The sequence below is a fragment of the Pagrus major genome, chromosome 9, assembly GCF_040436345.1.
Source record: "Pagrus major chromosome 9, Pma_NU_1.0".
Classification (NCBI taxonomy): Eukaryota; Metazoa; Chordata; class Actinopteri; order Spariformes; family Sparidae; genus Pagrus; species Pagrus major.
In genome coordinates, this window is record NC_133223.1 from 12,807,302 (window position 1) to 12,828,285 (window position 20,984).

Below are 20,984 nucleotides of genomic sequence, written 5' to 3' on the forward strand. Positions count from 1 at the left end.
CAGGAGTCTCAGTGAAGCAGTATCAGCGGCACATAATATGCAAGCTTTTAATATAAATTCAAGATGTAGCTTTCAACAGCTTTGATGTATGTAATCACTGCAGTTGTTTGTTGCTGAGTCTCAGTCTGAGAGGGGCTGATTGGATGTGGCTGAACTATATCAAGTTCAGACAAATAGCCAGTTGTACAAATCACAACCTTCCCTTCATCTCTGCCTTGAGTCTCTGCCTCTCCGCTTGATCTTTATTTGAAGGCCATTTGTTTTGATCAGTGTGTGTCACAGGCAGACTCCCCGCTGTTAATTCATGCGTCAGCCTATATGACCTCAATGTCTAGGCCACTCAATTTTTTACTTTGAAGGAAAAAATGAATTGTCTCCTGCTCTGGCTTGCTGAGCGTAGCATTGATGCAGTTAATGAGAAAATGCGCAGCAGGAGTAAGACAGAAAGAATTACAACTTGCTAGCCTAGATTAGAAATCTATAAACAATACCTCAAGAAGCAGCGAGACTTCCTGTTTCCCTGACACCAAAGCCAGCCTTACCCTTGAAAAGTGCACAGGAGGAATGAAGCAATTTATTCACAAAGTTGTTCTTTTCTTTTTCCCTCCTAACCCTGCCTCTGTTGACTTAGACATTACCTTGAATTGCTAACATTGTGTGTTAATATAGCGTATAATGTGACACTAAATATGCAGATCTGTACAGCACAACACCTGATTTCACATCTGAGTGTCAAAGTGCCATCTGTGGGGTCACCTGTTGGCCCCGGTCTGATGTCACGGCGAGCGCCGGACAGAAACATGCGAGAGGAGGGTGAGGTAACAAGAGCGAAAGAAAGAGAAAGGAGAGGGAGGGAGGTCAAAACACTCACCCCGATGTGTTTGGTTACAAAGAGGGGGCTCAACTTTTTAGAGCATATTTGATAATGGACAGACAGAAAGTGGAAGTGCAAACACAAGCAGAGTTCGTTGGAAATAAATGGGTGGCTTGATAGAGACGAGAGGAGTGGCAATCATCGGCTTAAATCTATACTGAGCTGCTTAAGCGGGAAAGCTGAGAGGCGAGAAGAGCTGCTCGCTAAAGCCTCCGAAATTACAGATTGCTACTGAATTAATGAGTCACAATTACAAAGTTTCTGTGGAAACACAAATCTTACTCATCACATTATCAGTCTTGTATCAGTTTGAAGTGAATATTTGCAGAACAAATGTAGAAAACGATTTGAAATTGAGTTCCATTTAACAAAACAAATATATTTATAAACATATGTCTGCATGTATGCATGCATGTATGTATCCACACACACAAACACACACAAAGAACTGTATATATGTGTGTATATCACCTCTACTCCGACTATCTTTTGCAGACATACTATGTTCATATGCTGTGTGGGCTCTTTGTCACGACTCACATGTTAAACACTTGACTTCGCGTGACTTTAAAAATGTCTATCTGAATATTCACTCTGCTTCACTGCATTATTGTCAAGTATTACATCAGAAATGAAGACTGAGAGAGTGATCGAACAGAAGAAGTAGGAGTGGGAGGACCAGCATATGAGCAAACGTTTATGAGAAGGCACATCTGTGTGTGTGTGTATGTGTGTCTTGTGTTTGTGTGTAGGAAATTGGATGACAGCACGTTTGTCACTGCAGTCGCACTCCACTGCTCTTGAGTGGCACTGCAGATGGATGTCTCTCAGATGCTTCAGTGAGCATGCCAATTCACCAGCTCAAACAGATGCTAAATGCAGATATAAGCTGTAACTGATATTTGCCTAACTTTGGTGATCGAGGATCCACTTCCTCAGGCGTTCCTCACACTCTTCGGCAAAAGAGATTGTGTATTCCCCCCTGTGAGCTACACTAGCAGCATGGCTGTAGGAAAGAACATGTCAGGCTGTGTCACACTTTTGTACAGAGTTTTTCATTCTGGTTTGCCAGAAGATGACTCTTTATCTGTATATTACTTCCGTGATTAGCTGACTTCCCTCCCACCATCATTACGGTTAAAATTTCTACCTTTGTGGAGCTTAATTTCATGACAGCATAAAAAAAAAGAATTTCTGATCAGCCTGAGCTTTGCCTTGAATTACATGCTAATGCAACAATGGCAGCACCAAAGGGTAGCCAAGGGGGAGCCTGATACAACCCTTGTGAATGCTTCTGTGATGTGATGTTTTACATTAGGTGTGCCTAAAATTGATTTTAATTTATAATGTATTTTTTTCATAATTGTTCATGTGAAAGAAAATAACAAATGCGTGCCCGCCCGTCACTGTGTTTAATTCTGCATGAAATTCAGTTATGGCTTTTGGTTTTGGTGTTGACTTCTTGGGGCACCTCTGATTCTAATCTGCCAGATGTTATCATGCTACAATGTCAGCTGTACGTATTCACCATGCTAACATGTAGCCAACTTGAAAAAAGTCTACTCACTGTAGATCCTGCTCTTCTTCAGATGGGTGAAGTCTGAAATTGCACAGAAATACAGACATTATTCATGTTGACTATACGTATCTTATCATCTATTGGTCCAGCACCTGCCTTAAAGGTGCACTATGTAGATTTAAGGAAGAACTTTTGAGCAGTATAGAAAGTTCTTCATTGACTGATTTTATGCCTAAACAAACTAAATAAACAAAGTTTCTTCATTTTTGTGACTGAATAAACAAACTGACCTTAAAGGACAACACAATTTCATACTGTTTTACTTTGTTTATATTTTTTGCAGACCCTGCCACCTTTCTAGCTGGGACCTTATTTTCCTCTGAGAACAGCTTGTTTATTCAGTTATGGAAAAGATATTTAATATTGTAAATACTAAAATTCTGAGTTTGAATTTCTTCTCCAAAACTACATTGTGCCCCTTTAAATGTTTTTTTGACGTGTGTGACTGCTATGTATTATTTTCATGCTAACATGTAGGCCACTTGATAAAATGCTAACAAGCTTAGAGAGCTAACTAGGAAATGTTACATCCTAAACATTTATCATGCTAAATGTTACATGTTGATCCCTGATGCAAGTCGAGATGCTAAAGGCATTTGTTAGCTGTGATTTGAGCTGGATGCTAATGTTAGTACCAGTATGTTTGTGCAGCTGAATGTAAACTTAGTGAGCCTAGCCTGGTACATTTTGCTTTTGTGAAAGCTTTGGCTGCATCAGTTTTCATTCTGGTATAGAGGAAAGAGAACACTCTTGCTTGTTTTTATTTCTTTTGACCAATCACAATCATCTTGGGTGGCGCTAAACCCTCTGGCATTAAAATAGCTAAATCCCTGCAAAAGAAAAGGTCAGAGCTGCTAACTTGTTTACATTTGTATCATTAGCGACCGTGTTAATGTTAGGGTAGACCAATAAAACGGTAATAACGTGATAAGCTAAACTGGCCAGATGAAAACCTGTTTTATTTCAGTAATAATATCCTTTCCTCTAGCTGAACTGTATTTGAATAAACGCAATTGCATTAGTGTCTGCAAATTTGACCTCTTGGTGTTTATATCCATCTCTTTTGTGTTATGTTCAACTTTCACATAAAACAGTATGCAAAGAAATTAAGTATCAGATTATGCGGTTGGCTGCGGTGAAAACATGCCCTATTGAAAAAGATGATAAAGTCATGGAAACAGACTTTTTAAATAATGTACAGAGGGCCTATGCCTTGACATTGTAGTACTTCCTTCTTCTATAGCAGACCATTTGTATCAAGAGCCTCTTACTTTTTAATGTCTCCACTCCACCAAAAAGCGCCATAAAGGGATGTTGACACAGCCTTGGTTTCATGTCCAAAGAGGAGTTCTTGTTAAACTTCACTCCTCTGAATCACAGCAGCTGATTAAAACAGCATGGCACACAAGAATCAGAAGAAAAGAAAATTAATTAAGAAAAATGTCAAGGTAGGTGTGAAGCAGAAATGAATTATTGCAGTGATGTATCAGAGTTACAGATGCTATTTAATTTGTGTCATTTTGTCTCGTTCGTCTGAACATCTAATGACTGGAATTTCAGATTTCTTTTCTCGCACGACACAAGGGAACATGATGTCTTTTTCACCCTCAGAGTAGTGCGTCACTGTTTTGGTTGCCTGATCAGATTTCACTCTGGTCTCCAGTTGAGTATGGGACAAAAACAACACACTAAATCTAAAGAATCATTCACAGGTTGGGGCAGAGCTGTTTTAAATTGTGCAGTGATTTACTAGTGATTTATGATTTGGTGATAATACCGGTAAAGAAAAAAAAGGCACTCTGCTGCCTCCAAATATATTTACTGTCAAGTGTGTTTTTCTGAGCAGCCATTGGCTGTTCGACATTTGCATGCTCCTGGCAGGCAGGGCTCCAGTGCTGGCTGCGGCCACCACACTGGAACAGATGTCACACCTGGTTTGTGTGATCTCTGTTGTTGGGGTGACCTCTTGGTCTCTAAGCAACACGCTTGTCTCATGGCTGATGGCCCCTGCAGATGCTGTACCATGTGAGTGTGTGTGTGTGTGTGTGTGTGTGTGTGTGTGTGTGTGTGTGTGTGTGCAAAAAGGCTCCAGTTCCCGGTGAATTTACATGCTTTTGTTCACGACTCATGTACCTATGTACACGTGCATTTGTTTCTACTTTGCAGTATACTGGTTATCTCAAGTGAAGCACAGCAGCTGAGCCTGATGACTCCAGAACATGATGACGTATATATGACAAACATTACACAGTATGATAGAACCGATGTGAAACTGGTGCAGTTACATGAGATAGCAGTAAAGCATTCATGGGCTTCTTCACATCCCCCTCAACCCCCTCTAGACAATGATGGTATTCCTGGTTGTCTTACTGTTACTAAGAAAGCCTTGGAAATCCTTTCTCCCGGCCCTCCACCCCCAAGACGCACACACATGCACACACACATACACACTGATACAACACTAATCTCCCTCTCACAGTCTCTAATGGAAAGGATTCAGCTGAGTAGCTCCGGGAAAAAAAAAAAGTGTAGTGCAAAGTGAGAGAGCACAGAGAGAGAGGGAAGGTAGTATGTTCAGAGAGCAAGGACACAAAGGGAAGAATAGAGAGACGCAATCGTATGTCAAAAGATCATACAGGCATAAGAGAGAGACGCCAAGGTATGTCGAGGGGGAGTTAAGACAGAACATGCAGAACAAGAAGGCAAAGAAAAAAACGAGAAGAAAAGGAAGAAAAAGCACGTCACCAGAAATGGCTTACCAGTCTCATTTCAGCCCGCACTTGAAGCTGAAGAGAAAAACAGTTTTCGGAACTTATCCTCACCTACACAATCAGGGATTACTCCTTCTATCCCTGCACAACGTCAGCCTATGGCAAGGCTCTGCCGGGCTGGCCCAGCAGTGATAACATACATATGCAACATTCAACACATCTGGCTGTGCATAGGAACGATGCACAATGACACTCCCAACAGATGCATGTACGTCCTCTGAAGTGTGCTATAAGATGAGACACTATAAGCCCCATGGAAGTGATTAGTGCAGCTTTGACAAATGAGCAGAAAATGTGTGTTTGTGTAGCATCACATCTCCCTGTACACATCAGTCTGCGCCCGTGTGCCTGCATGCATCCGAGAGAGACTTCAGCGCCGCCCCTTCTCTCCTCTGCTATTGTCCTACGTGTGTGGACACAGCACTCTGTATTTAGGATTGCGTGGGTTCGGGGAGAGCAGGGAAGGTCACTGGGAAAATGTAAATGAGTTGAATGAATCAGCCGATCCAAATGTAGGCTGTGCATTAAGTTACATAAAGGCCATGTTCCAGCAGAAGAGGATACGCTACAGTGTGGAGCTCTCCGCTTCGGAGGTGACTGAGAGAGCACATTGTGTTGTGTCAGGGGCACACAGAATGGCCAGTAATGATTTTTTAAACACAAAGACGAAAATACCAAGTTGCTCTTCTTTTAAATGACCTACGCCTGATCTGCTGACAATATTGAATTCCCTGTGGCAGACAGTAAAAGCCAAATGTAAGAACAGCATGATTTTTCTCCTGTAGTAAACACTGTTTTAATATACACAGCATTAAAATAGGAAACTCAACAGTGCCTTGAACAGTGCCTTGAACAGAAGCTGTGTACAGCACTGTACATCTGCAATATCTGAAATGTTTTATGGCTGGTTATATACACAGATGTATTAAGAAGGTTGGATACAGCACTGCTACTCAGCCTCGCTCCCAATAAAGAAGAAAAAACCCTGCTGCCCAAAAAAGCTTTTTTCCCTGAGATCATAAAAGAGACTCAACCCATAAGCAAGGGCAGGTTTTATCCTTTTTAATCAATGAAGGTTTTCAGTTCATTATCTTGACCACTTTTCCGTGAGGGTCGCCGAGATATTGCCGCTTTACCCCCCCCTTTCAGGGGGTTGCGGGGGTTACTGGGGCCAAATCCAGTTTTCATAGGGCGGAGGCCAGGGTATATCCCTGGACGAGTCGCCAGCTCATCGCAGGGCCCGCTGACGGCAGAGGCTGCCACACAAGGTACACTGCGCGTCAGGAGCAGTTTCGGGGTTCAGTATCTTGCTCAAGGATACTTCGGCATGTAGCTCAGTTCTGCCCAGGGGAGCCGGGGTTTGAACCAGCGACCTTCTGGTCACTGGTCACCTGCTCTACCCACTGAGCTACAGCCGCCCCTCAATGAAGGTTTTATATTTGTAAAATTTTATTGAAAAGCGGGCCAGTGCCTGTGCAGTGGTCTGCACAATGTGGAAGCAAACCCGGATCATACATAATAATAATACATATTAGCCCAGAGTATAAAGAGGCAAGTCCCTCCCCTGGACCACCATGGGACCTTATTTCAGAAAAGCTACAGTATGTATGGTAGTGAACGGCGAGAGACAAGTTATTTTTGATCCAGTTTGAATTGTGCCTAAATGACACATTCAGTGTTTATCAATTTTAAAGATATTTTCTACTACTTTAAGAATAAGTTTGTCATAAAACTGTTCAACAGCGAGTATAAGACTATGAACCCAACAGATGTGAAAGTGACGTCTTAGCGTACCATACGTTGGCTACCATTAACAGCATCTTGACAGCATTTCCTAGGCTCTGTTAAACATTAGACAACAAAACACACCAGAATACTTTGATTTTACAAACAGAAGATATCTATTTCATTTTATTATCTACAGAGCCTTGTAATTGGATTTTGATACTTGTGCCTAGCATATAAAATTTTGTTAGCTTTGTCTTTTTATCCTCAAGAATGCATCCAGGGATTATATTATAATGTACAACTGAAAGCTATACAGGTCTTGTGGTCTTAAAAAACCTTTTTAATTCATTATATAAATTGTATTGCAACAGACAGTCAGATAGCCTTCTAAGAACAATTTTTACGTTGACATACAACATATATTATACTGTATGTAGTATTGAGGTTTCGTTGCTCGGGTCAGTCTTCATGTAAATGTCATTTAAATGTTGTTAAACCTGCTTTTCTTTGGATTTAACATGGTCGTCTCAGAGGGCAGACAACATAGTAACGTGATTTGTCCTGAGTAATGATGCTGTGGGTGTGTGTGTCTGTGGACGTCTGATGTCAGGTACAGCTTTGTGCATGGTTTTGCTCTGGTCTGTTTGCGGGGGTTGGTCCTGTGTTTCTGTGTGTTATGAGTGTTATGAGTGGGGGAGCACGTTAATGAGATCTGGCCTGAGGAATGGTCTTGATATGTGCCCTGACACCCATTTATTCTAATATAGGACATATTGACTAGCATGAGGAGGTTAAGATGAACACAGGATATCAATCACACGTCCGTGGTAATCACACGGGTCACACAGCATTGTGATGGACACAGAGATGGGAATACTCGTGTGTGCTTGTTTATATCAAAGCGTGTTTCTATTACCAGCGGCTCAGTATCACTCCGTCGAGCACCATCTAAGAAGGGCTCTCCTTATGATGGGAGAACAATAACTGAGAAATGGTTTGAGATGTACGAGCACACATTACTGTATATATACCTGAACACAGATTTGCTCATCTTATTCCTTCTTTTAATGTGTTATCTGTGCATTAGCATGATGAGAAAACAGGAGAAAATACAATCTGTTGAAAGAAAATACATATTCATAATATGATGCATGTTAGATTTGTAGTAGTCATAGTGATGACTGAATCATACAGTGAACACTCAGAGCATAGATACCTTAAAGGTCTTGCAAGGTGTTATATAGCTCTTCATTGGTTTATATTTAATTGGACCCTAAACACATAGCACATCAAATATTTATTCCAAATGAATTGATTAATCCCTCAAACAAAAGGGATTTATACATGACATCAAATGATAAAGGTCAATAATTACTCCTCATTGATAAATGATACTACATAAATAAAAGTAAATCAATATGACAACACAGTTTATAAATAAATGGCTGAACTAACAAAATGTATGTACAGGTTGTAAAAATAAATGTGCAGTAAAACGGCTACCTCTTCAGTTTGTAGTTCCTCTTAACAGCTAGTCTGCATTGTCCTTGTTACATTTTCAAATCTGCAAACATTTATTTGACCACTCTCACTGAACAGAGCACTGAAACTACATCTAACATCATATCAAATTGATTTTATTTATATCATCCAAAATCACAACCACAATGCACAATGGGCTTTACAATCTGTGCAGTGAATGACATCCTCTGTCCTTCAACTGTTGATCCGACTGAGAAAAAACTTGCCATATTGAAAAAAAAAAACTTTTAGCAGGGAAAAAAAGGTGGAAGAAACCTATTTACTTAGCTTACTTTTTTTTTAAACTCTGTAGGTTCACGACTAAAACCGTGAGTACGCACAACAACAAAGCTTCTTCGTCAGATTTATAAAGTGAGACTGGAGACTCCAATTTTTAAATCTCAATCAAGGTGAAAACATTTGCACGACCACAAGCTTCATTTCCACTCCCACAATGATCCATAATGGATGTAGAACTGCCCTTTAACAGCTCTTTATATCAATACCAGAACCAGAGCCAGAACGCTCATTATGCACGACTGTGGCTATTTGTAGCGCACATATATCTGTAAACCATCACTGTGCTACTATCTCAGCCATCATAATTAAACATCAGGAGGATGATCATGATTAATCTATAAAGCTCATGTTGAAACAGACTTGACAAAGCGCTTCACGATTCAGGATGAAATGAAAAGATCAGTCACAGGAAAGTAAGGGCACCATTTTACATGAAAAGATAAGATTCATCACTGATAAATAAATTAAAATCAGGTTTAAAAATGTGCCTCTGAGTGACATTTTACTGAGCGCTGTGTGAACTGCAAAATAATGACACAATCAGTGAAACTGGAAAAAAAACAACCTAAACAGATAGTTTTAATCTAAGGTCACATCTCTCACCTGATGTTTATGCTTCATTTAATTTCTATAAAAGCGTGTTTACATCTCACCTTGCATTCTTCTTTTATAAATGTCAGTTTATGGGTGGGGAAAGGCTTACGCATATATTTGTACATACACATCATTTATACAGTAGGCACCATGTGTATGAATTTAGGTGGGAAAACTCCTCTTCCTCTCGCTGGTGATCTTGGTTCATCTTCCTCCACATGGAGCTGAACTAATCAATACATATTTGAGGGCTCAAATTGGTGATTCATGCTCAACTACTTATTTCTATTTTAAATCTGACAGATGTCCTTGCTTCTCTGTAAGAGTGAGGGAGACAGAATGTGAGGCAATCAGAAATGACAAAGATGAAACTGATGCCTGAATTATTACCTCAACTCGAAGCTGCTTCAAACGTCATACGCGTTTACACTCGAGTCTTTGTGATTCTCTGCATTTATGTGGCGTTCCGCATTTCCTCCCGCTGTGTCAGTAAGCAGAAGGCCTAAAGGGCTTCTATAGCACAAACGGCAGTGTCTCTGTAGGAGGTCAAACACAGCACGATTTGGTCTAATGACTGACTCGACTCTACTACATTGCACACATGTGCCTACGATTTATATTAAGGCACGCATGCATGCAGCTGTGTTACTGATCTCTCACCATTTGTCTCAGGCATCTCAGGATTGGGTGTATGTCCTTTACTGTAAGTATACAGCACTCCATGAGCATATCCCGCCTATGAAACACTCTATGCAGATAGTGTGTGAATAATATTACCAGTAAACAACACTTACAAGTTATTACATCAGCCACACACTGGTACAAGATATGAGATTACATGTCAGCTGTTTCTCTCTGAACATTCAGTACAGATCCTTAAGATCTTCAGAACAGCAGATGTATAAAATACAAAACGTGTTAATGCTTTAGTAAGGGTGGTGAGAAAGGCACACATCACATACAGAGGACACATAAGAGGTGAGTGGTTACTATGAATGTATGTATGCCCCCTTCCTCGTATCTTTTTGATCTTTACACCCTCGTCTCCATGCAATGCTCCTATTCTCTGTGAATTTTTCAGCCCCCTCCCTATTACTTGTAAAATAACTTCAACAGCACGGGTTTATTTCGTCCCTTGGTATTCTTGTGTTTATCCATTTCTGGCACCCTTCCTTTCCTCTCTCACTCTTCAAAGACTCTCAACTCTTGCAATCGCACTCCGCTCACACTCCTTTCACACACACACACACACACGCAGGTACCATTGCAATAGGAATAGCCCCAGGGGGTGAGAACAAAGCGGCTGCCGTTAATCGAACCTGTGGCGAGAAGTGGGGGAGAGGAGGGGTGAGGGAGGGGTCGCCTGGGGTGGCACATGCAGGGGGTTGGGGATGGGTATTCTGGGTTGTCTGGCTAAGATATGCCGCAGCTTCTGGGTTAACAGGACAACATGTAAAAAAGTGGAGATACCGCACATATCCAAGGTAGGAATAAGCTTTCATATTACCTAGAGGAGAAATGGGACTGGTGCACACAGATTGATTTGTATCCTCAGTTGTCAGGATAAAATGTTGGGACATTTTGCAAACCACTGATATGTTCATATTTTTTGTCATAGTATCATATTGACTGATTTGGCACTAAAAAAGTGTCAAATCATGTTCACATTACATGATTTGACATTGTGAGGTGGAGGGAATGGTGGTGGAGTCACTGCCGAGAAAACAGTCAAGCCAGTGACCGCAGTTCAAGACTGCGCTTCAACATTTGTTGTGAAACCACTGAATATTACAGTACAGTACAGTACACCTGTTTCATTTGTTCATTAGCCCTTGTCTACTTAAGTCTGTTTTTTTCTATTCTCTTGGTGTGAGTTCATCTGTTATGTTCATGTAGTTTTATATTTTCCCTTCAGTCTTTTAGATTTGCCCCAGCCTGTTTATGCCGCCCTTGATTTTGCCCTTGAGCTGGCTTTTTTTGTTTTTCTAACTGCTTGCCTCTGTGTGACTTGTTTGGGTCCCTTTTTGATATCAAACAGCTAACACACAACAGGTAATTTAAGCCAAAACATAATCTTTTCCTAACCTCAACCAAGTGTTTTTTGTGCCTAAACCTCACCAGAGCACAAACACGGCATTGTTACAAGATGAAATTGAAAAAACAGCACCAAAAAACACGTAAAGTTGTAATGTAAACAAACTTTAAGTTTCAACTTATCTGTGGTTTGCAGGAACACACATTGCCAACATTTATTCTGGTGACTGGGTTGATCTAGAATGGGTGGAAAATTGTCATTTACAAATTGGTTGAACAGGATTCAAATCTATTTATTGATGAATCCAAGGGTGGGAGTTGCTACGGCGTGTGCCATGTCTGATGCACTATAATCACATCAGACACAAAAGAACATAGAGGGGGATTCCAGTATTTTTAAATCGGGTCCCTATGTTTACATGTTTCGGTGTGTCAGTGACTCACACTGACAAAAAGTCTTGGAGTAGGTCCAGTAGATCCAGTTAGCTGGGCGCCATGACAGGGCTGATATGGCTGCAATGTAATTCTTAGGGGCAACAGCGAAAGTTTGGAGGTTGACTGACTTTTTAACAAGGCTTAATCTAATCCTCTCATGAAGACAGGGTAGTGTCTAATTTAAACACTATTTGATAAATGTCTAATTGAACGTCATATAGACACATTGAACCTATAGTGTGTTGATGTTTTTTCACTCGTGATGGAAGATGAAATTCCGTTGAGTCGATCCGTGTTTGTTTATCAGAGTGTTGATAGTCAATGGGCGTCACGTTGCTCGGGGATCAATAGAAAAGGTTGAAGGGTTCAGATGATCTTTTCTCAGTGGCATTAAGCCGGCCTCTCATCTCAACCGCTTTCATCTGCAAACAAACAACGGCATTATCACCAATTATGGCGGTGATTAGCGAGTAAGCCCTATTTGAGTGAAGGGAAATAGGGCTAAAAGACAAGAAAACAGCGTGGCTCTGAAAACACATGGCAGAGTGAGAGGTGGAGAATCACAAAGAGCAGTGGTGTACTGACGAGCGCGCAGCCTTTGTTGTCCACAGAAATGCTTCACATCATGATCCTGGTAGCATTCAGCATGATTCATCCTCAGTGCCTAGCCATGTTTGATATTATCCCATTACATCAAATGAAAAATGTATTGCATAACCTAGCACAAACAGATGGTGCATTTCAATAACCTGCCGTATCTCAGCTAACACATACCTGCTGTATTTTAAAGTCTGGATAATGACACTCATCTTTAGCCAAGTGTTAACATTTAAAGCTTAATAGCGCCTTTTGCTGCCCTGCTTTAAAAATGCTCACATCTATTATTTCTTAGTGATGAATACACCATAGTGGATATGTTGTTGTTGCTGCATGCAGATTCTGTTTGTGTACTGTGTGTCTGTTTGAGAGTGAGGGGAAGAAACAGGCATTTGGTACAAAGCAGAGTATATTTTATGTAACAGTGCGGAGTAGATCAGAGAGCAGAGCATGACCTATTTTTAGGGCTCCATGGAGAAAATGTTTCTGTTCCATGCACTGAAAACCATGACTCCTGCTCTTCATAACCACTTTACAAAGCTTACAGTGCATTAGAAGGTTGAGTCGTGGAGAACTGTCAACTCACCACTCATGCACATAGTCGGTGGGGCTGCTGTTGGATTGAATCCTGTATGTGCAGTCAGCATGCCGGCACATACAGCACCCTATACGACACTGTTATTATAGAGGGTGGTCGGTGTCTGATGTTGTTTACCCACTGAGAGTGTGGCCACTCTAACACTGTCACACTCTCTTAGATCTCTTCCTAAAGATGAAATTTGCTCTGTTTACACACACAAAGCAGTGATGTTATGATGATAATAATACCCCTCTCACACTGGACAAAAAACCCTGTAACACCCACGAACATCTGGCTTTTGTGCTCAGTGTAAATGGGTACAATCATCAAATGACTTTGCAGCGTTCACAGTTGTTTACTGGCTTCAGTTCCGATCGGCTCTGATAGAAACACAACAGCCAGGTGGACATGCTAAATTTGGCTCTTCAGGCGCGATGCATTGACGTGTGTTGGATTTCAATCCACTGGCTTGTTAAAACTTTTCCACCCGTCTCTGTTCAAACAGCATTTTAACATCGTTGAGTAGGCATCGAGTTTAAAAAACAGACTGAAGTAAAATGTATTTAAAAGGTAACCACTGTTAGTGGCTGCCGAGTAACTGAGTGAGCCTCGTCAGCTGCCTGATCGGTACTGCGGATATGCACCTGTCAACAGAGATGAGACCAAAGCAGAGATGTCGACTCGAGTCCAATTCCAATAACTTGGAAGTTAAAGACTTGTGACTTGATTCGCGGCACGATGACTCAAATGACCTGCCTGTGTTCATTTTAAAGGTCCCATATTATGAATAACATGTTTTCTCTGGTCTCTACATATATAAACTGGTCCTCCCTGAGCCTACCAACTCCCAGAATGAGGAAAGCAAACGAGTCCTGCATCGTCTCTGCAGCCCACCCACTGGTAAAACGGGGCTCCTACAGGCTGTTCAGATTCGTTACGTAACGACAGGAGTGATTTTCATAGGCCGGGCTCCTCTGTGCAAAAACACTCCCCCCTCTCCCCGGAGATATCCGAGAGGGGGGCGTTCATCTCGAGGTGAAGTTCGGTGTGTCCAGCGGTAAGCTAGCAGTGTTTCGCAATGTCGTCGCTCAGAGCTAGACACGCAAATTGCTCTGTTGTTGGTTGTAAAAATCAACATAAGTGCCTATATTCTGTCCCAGCTACAGAAGAACAGAAGGGACAGTGGTTGCGCGTTTCATTTTTAACGACAACGTGCCGTCTACGGTTCCTGTAAGCTTGTTTGTGTGTGCTAACCACTTCGCAGTAACGAGGGTCTTTAGTAACGAGGGTCAGTACAAAGCTGGCTTTGCCTCGACAGTGACCCACATAAAAGGATCAGTCCTAACCATACAGGACCCAGCAACTGCACCCGAGCCACAGGTAAGTGTCGCCACATTTTGATAGTATTTACAGTTGCCTACGAGTATGGTGAAGTCAGCTTGAAATTGGCTAACTAGTTAGCTCCGCTTTGGTCCGCTATGCAACGGCGTTTGAAGCGAGTTTAATGTTAATAATATTACGAGGGAGCTTGGTTGTCACAGTAAAAAGTCTGGAAACATGTGCAGACTGGAGACAGAGACTATGCGAACAGTGTCCAAGAGTTTGGAGACTGTGTTGGAGACAAACACAGCTTTCGCTAGCTGTTTTTAGATGTTACCTGTTGCAGGTCAGTGGGGGATGGGAGCCAGGTGGTTGTGTTGGGGAGTCTCTCATGTAATGTTGGACAACACACAAATTCCTGAGTGTTGGCTTATTAAGCTTATACAACCAGTTGAACGACAGCATCTCAGCGAGCCATAGTGATACATCCACCGTAAACATTAGCGCATGCTACCGCTAGCGTAAGCGGCATCCTCTCCCTGAGAGGGGCGTGTAGCAGGCAAGGCAGGCGTTGACAGACGGAGCTCATTAGCATTTAAAGGTGCAGGCACAGAAACAGCCTGCTCTCAGTAGAGCTCACTTGAGTGACTTTTAGACAGCTGAAATTCAGGACCACGGATGGGTTTGGGGCAATACATTTCGAATACAGTGTTGTTGGACCTCTGACAGCTGTGAGAAATTGATTAAAAACAGTATAATATGGGACCTTTAAGTTTTCACTTCAGATTTTTGTAGTTCATAAAGATGGGATACAGCAGGTAAGACTGAAGTTTCTTGGGTTGGAAAAAAGTGACGTCACTTGGGACTTATTTTTTATTAACTAAGGACTCGACTTGATTTGACTTGCCCGTGGGACTTGCTTGAGACTTGGACCAAATGACTTGGGATCTATTGAGACTTGGCTTAATTTACTTGGATGCCTGATAACCAGTGTGCGAAATACCCGTCAGTATTCGGGGGGGTCCCCATCTCCCGATTGTTGCACAATACTGATCTAAATTTTCTCAATATGCAGTAGGCCTATAACATTACGTAGTCCAACCAGCCAGCAAGTCACTTGTGCTAGCAGCAGTAGCAGCTAACGTTACCTCAGCACCTGCTGCGTCTTCGGAGCACTCGGCCTCAACTTCACGTTGTTCTTCTGGGGAGTCACTGGGTGGGAGAGGATCCTCTGTTCTGGTAGCGAGTGGGCCCACTGTGCTAGCTGCACCAGCATCGTCTTTCGGTGCCTCTTCATCTCTGAGTGCCACCTTTTTGGATGTGAACCCAAAGTGTGTGAGTGATACACTCTGGTTTAGCTTTCGCTTGCTAGCCATTTTTAGTATGACTTTCAACTTTAAGTCTTTCTTCTGTTTGGCGCACATGGCTAATTTGCATACGTGCACAGGACAGGCTGGTTCCGCTTGGCAACAAATAAAATATATTTGTGAATAAATGTTTTGGATTCTGAATACTGGACATGGTGAGCTTAAACACATTTTAGTGACCATTAGTGACAATAAAATATTTTATTTTTTATTTTTTAGACAAAATTTGAGACCCCCTTCAAATTTTGCTTTTGAGGCTTTCAGGGGGTCTCATGTGTTAATCAGGGGGGTCGAGCCCCCCCGGACCCCCCTGTATTTCGCACACTGCTGATAACACTGATAGCATCATTGGCAAATGTGAACTTGGATTATATGTTATGATATTGGCGTGAGTTTTTATGGTGACGGAATGGGAGTTATATTGTTTGACGTTATATGTAGAGCGATGAGATGAAGAGGAGACAAAAACTGCTGCTTACACTGTTTTGCTGCTAGACTGAATGGCCATGGGAAATGTGTTTTCAGGTGGGTTGTTTGGAGATTATTTCTGAAATGGTGCTAAAACGCTCATCTAGATGGAGATTGTTTTTTCTAAAAACCTGTTTAAAAAATATCTGTGTACATGTGGATTAGGCCCTCATGAATAATGCATGGATTTTGATGAAAAAAAGATGGCTGGTATCTGTGAGAGAGTACAAAAAGGGGAACACTGGGCCTTGGCAGAGGTATGCTCTCTTCTGAAGGCCATTCTTGTACAGAATGTTTATAAGACTTTTTAAAAGAACAAATGGGAGGTACCCTGTGCACACCAGGATAAGATTGACACTATTAGCTACATTAGAAAGGGTTAGCTCCTTTTTGTTTTTAATGTACCTGATAATAAAATAGTGTTAAACTTGTCTTAACTTCTGTTTTAAGTAAGTATGAGTTGGATGAAAATAATCTTGTAGATTAAGATGTACCAATGTTAGAGCCTTTCACAAAGTGAGGGATGACCGTCCCACCATGCTGTATAAGGTTGGTCCTAACACTAGAATTAGTCAGGGCTGAGTGATACAGGGGGTCAAAATATGTAAATAATATCACCAAAATCAATTTAAGACAGAAAGGGGACAAGAACTAAGCGTTTTCTGGATGTCATGAGAAACAGGACTTCAGCCTGTACAGAAAGCTGAGTGTGGATTCTGAGTTCTGTGTGAGGTGGCTGACATGATATTTAAAATTTAAACTCTTGTGCACCCAGTCCCAGGCAGTTATCAACACACTAAATAGTAACACCATCCAAAGTGTTGATGGAGAGAGCAGGAGCCTTTGTTGCTCCTGATGAAAATGGACATGTTTTTGGTCTTGTCTCACTTATTCTGAAAACAATGGTTCATGTTTCTAAAATCAGAATAAAGGGTAAAAAAAGACTGTAGTAATGTAATACCATCAGGGATTTGGATTGATACCATCACTGTTGCTTTTTTACATTGTTTGCGAGGCCAATACATACATGATTTCTCTGGATAAACAAAAGTGAAGCCACTATTACTATCGGTTTTGTCAGATTGGGTTTAATAAACTTTTAATTTGCTTAAAATCACGACAAAGTGTCTGTTACAATATACAGTGTTTGCCATTGATTTGAACTCTGTCAGCGGGTTTTGCTGCACATAATATACATTGATGTGCTTCCCAACATTTTCAACATCGCGTACGATTTGAATCCTTTGTGATAAACCCGTTGAAAGAACAACAATTCATTTATTCTAGGAACAGGTACTGCTTGTGCAACTAAAATCTGAAATAGCTTCATCCTCTCTGCTATAGTCCTTCAATTAAAAACATTAATGAGCCATTATGTTGCACTGGGTGACATGTTTCCTCATTATGATGAACATGGGAATTTGTTTATTTGAGTCAATCCCACACACTGTCTGAAACTCACCAGTGCACCAAATGTGTATTTGTCTGCACTTAAAAAATAGTCCCCAAGAGAAACACAATTTACTCCTCTTGAGTAAATTTACAGTGCCCAGCTGTTTTGGGAAATTACTCACCCTTTTAAAAAAAATGAAACTATGCATTTGTGAGCCATTTTTCAAGATTTGCAGCTTTATTAAGAACAAATGGGCTGAGAGCCACAAATGGAGAGAGAGAGGCGGACTAATGCGTTATTGGTTTTGGTGCTTTCATTGGATTCGCTGACAGTAAGAAGAAGTGTGTAGAATAACGCCAGCCTGATTCTGTAAAGTGTTTTTTTTCTGACAAATGCTCCCAACACTAAAATTTTCACACTAGTTGGAGTTAAGATAAGTGAGTGTACATCTTATTCATTGTTTCTATATATATACGTTTGTCTCTCTTCTCTGTGACGCCATCTTTTCCTCTTCCTACCTCTCTCTTTTACCACCTCTCTGCCTCTCTTGTTGCCTCTCTTCTTCTCCATCCGTGGGTTATATAAAACAATGTTAAGGCCCAGCTGTGTGGGCCGCAGAGTGGAGGAGGGCTTCACCACTTTCTGAACTTTCATTCACTCAGGAGCTTCCAAGTTCAGCAGCCTTGCAAACCTCCTCAGCCAGCTCAGTGTGTCAGAGTACAAGACTATTTATGAACCCACCTCCGCTCCTCGGCACATTAACGTCCCAACACCCTCTGTTGTTTAAATATTATGGTCCCTCCGGAACTATAACGTGCACATTTCGGAGTAATGGATGCTCGGCTGTTTTGTCAGCATCGTTTAGTTGCTGCATTGCTCCGTGCTTGTCATAGTGTGACATTGGTTTGACTTGCTTTTTATTATCGATTAATCTTATGATAATTGTTCAGCCTATAAAACGTGTTTATTTACTAGAGCCCAAATTTATATCTTCAAAATTGATATCATATTTCCTCTGTACAGTTAAACAGCCAAATACCTGAGCCAGTGTTCAATTCAGAACACAACGTCTGTTAGGTTTAGCAAAAAGGACCCAGATCAAGGCAGGTCGAAAAACAAAACAAAAAGTGAGCTTTAATTGAATTAAGCTGAAATCAGAAAAACAAAACAGAGGCGACAAAATGAGACAACAAAAAACTGAAGAGAAATACAGAAACTTAACTCATAAGGAACGGGAAAGGCACACTGAACAAAAGGAACAAAAACATGAACACTGAAGAAACATGAGGAGCAAATGCAGACGATGACGACCTGACAACTGAACAGGGGAAAAACACAGACTTAAATACACCAAGGAGGGAAGACTAACAAGGGACAGGTGCGCTAGTTAGGGAAATCATAAAAGGTGGGAAAAAGCACAAAGACAGGAAGTGTAAAACAAATCATTAGGATTAAACTTACAAAAAACAGGAAACAACTGAACTGAAACCTAAAACCATGACAGCGTCTCACATTGCAACAGTTTTCAGTTTACTATCTTTTTCAGAAGTGGAACGCATTAAACTTTTTTGTCCAATCAATTGTGCCACCATGTGAAAAATCAAAAACCCAAATGGGGAAAAAAACAATAACCACTGTGGCCACAAGTCACAATGAAGGGACACATTAATCAGTCAGTAGTATCAGTTAGTGAAAGGAGTAGGTAACAAGTTTTATGTTTCATGACTGAAATGGATGAAACAAAGACTAATAACCACAGTGTTAGGGTAGTTCTTCGCTGTTAGAGGGTGTATGCCTTCAAATCTGTTACAATCATTATCATCCCACTTAAACAAACAGTGGTCACAGGCCAGCAAAATACCACATGTAAATTGGACTTTACTATATCGTGTTTTCATACAACTAATTAGATTTGAGATTTTTTTTACAGTTTTTAAATGTGACCAAGTGTAAATCCTGAGCATACCAGAACTCCACCGTGGTTTTTGTCTTCAAGCTCGATGCATTATTGCCTGAGAAATAAACCAAAATATGGGAAAAAACGGTCTATCTCACAATGTTAAATAAAGTAGGAAAAATATTCCAGGAATCTGTCTCTTTATCACTAAAAGTTAATGGGGTCTATTCTGGGCAGAGACCCATCCACAATCCAAGTTTTGTGGAAATCTGTATATTAGTTTTTGAGTAATCCTGCTGACAAACCAACCAACCAACAAACAGACACAGGTAAAAACATCCCCTCCATGGCGAAGGCAACAAATCACTGGTCATTCCAGACCAGGTAGGGCTTCAACTGAAAAACCTATTAGTATTTTGAGCTGAGGAGGAGAACATTGTTTTTTCAATGATTTTCCATTTTCCTGCTTTTCCCTTCATTTCTTCAAAAGTTACATGGTCTCCCTTTATAACCTTGTTTTACATGAAATGTGAATGTGTCTGCAAGCTTCACCAAACAAAACACTGTTGTCACAACAGACACTGCACAGACATGATTAACTGATGGTTGAACCTGGCAGCAGGTTCTGGTTCTAATTTCCATCAGCGTTGATCTCGTAGATGCTGTCCAGGCCCGATGAAGACAGAGTGTCACTTCATAACGTCGATAGATGGGATTAGTATCAGCACTTAACAAATGAAGAACATCCCTCATACTAATCTCCCGGCTGTCAGACACGAGCGAGTCAGGGGAGTCTCTTGCTCCCTCACTCCGGATCAGCTTACTACTAATGACACACCCACTCCAGCTTCCTGTCCCACCGTAATGAACAGAACAATAACAGCATGACTGGCCAGACATGCGTTAATATTGAGTATCTAATACGTTGGTGTGTTGAGGACACGTTGAAGAGCTTTCATCGTGACACAGACAACTACTTGAACTTTTATGAGAAAGTCATTCACATGGTTGATTTTTAGGTTATTTCAGGATTTTTTCCCCACTTTCAGTAACTAATTACAAGCATTTAGCTGCAGAGCAAATCAATCACAGCGTATCATGAGTCATCACACAAATTCATGCAAAATCATTCACAGTAAAATGATGAAGTGGCAAGCGTTTAACACTCCTCCTTTTGTCACTCTAGGCTAACAGTGCTCTCCTTCTGTCCTTCTCTCTCAGTCTGTCTTATGACCTTCAATAACTTGCTGTCTTCCGCCGCTACTACACCAGGTTTCGTGTTTGCATGTGTCCTTTTATGTGCAGTGTTCCGGTCGGCTGATTAGAGATTTCTTCTCCTCTCCGCCATGTCCGTCCTTTTTTTTTTGTTTTTGCCTGCTTATCCTGAGAGAGATGGAAAAGAAGCCTATTTCCACACTAACTGATTAGATTTTGTGGGCTTTTGTGTTGATGATGAGGAAAAAGGTATGTGAGATAAGTGCTGCAATTTAGTGCTCTTAAAAATAATTGATCTACAATAAAATAGT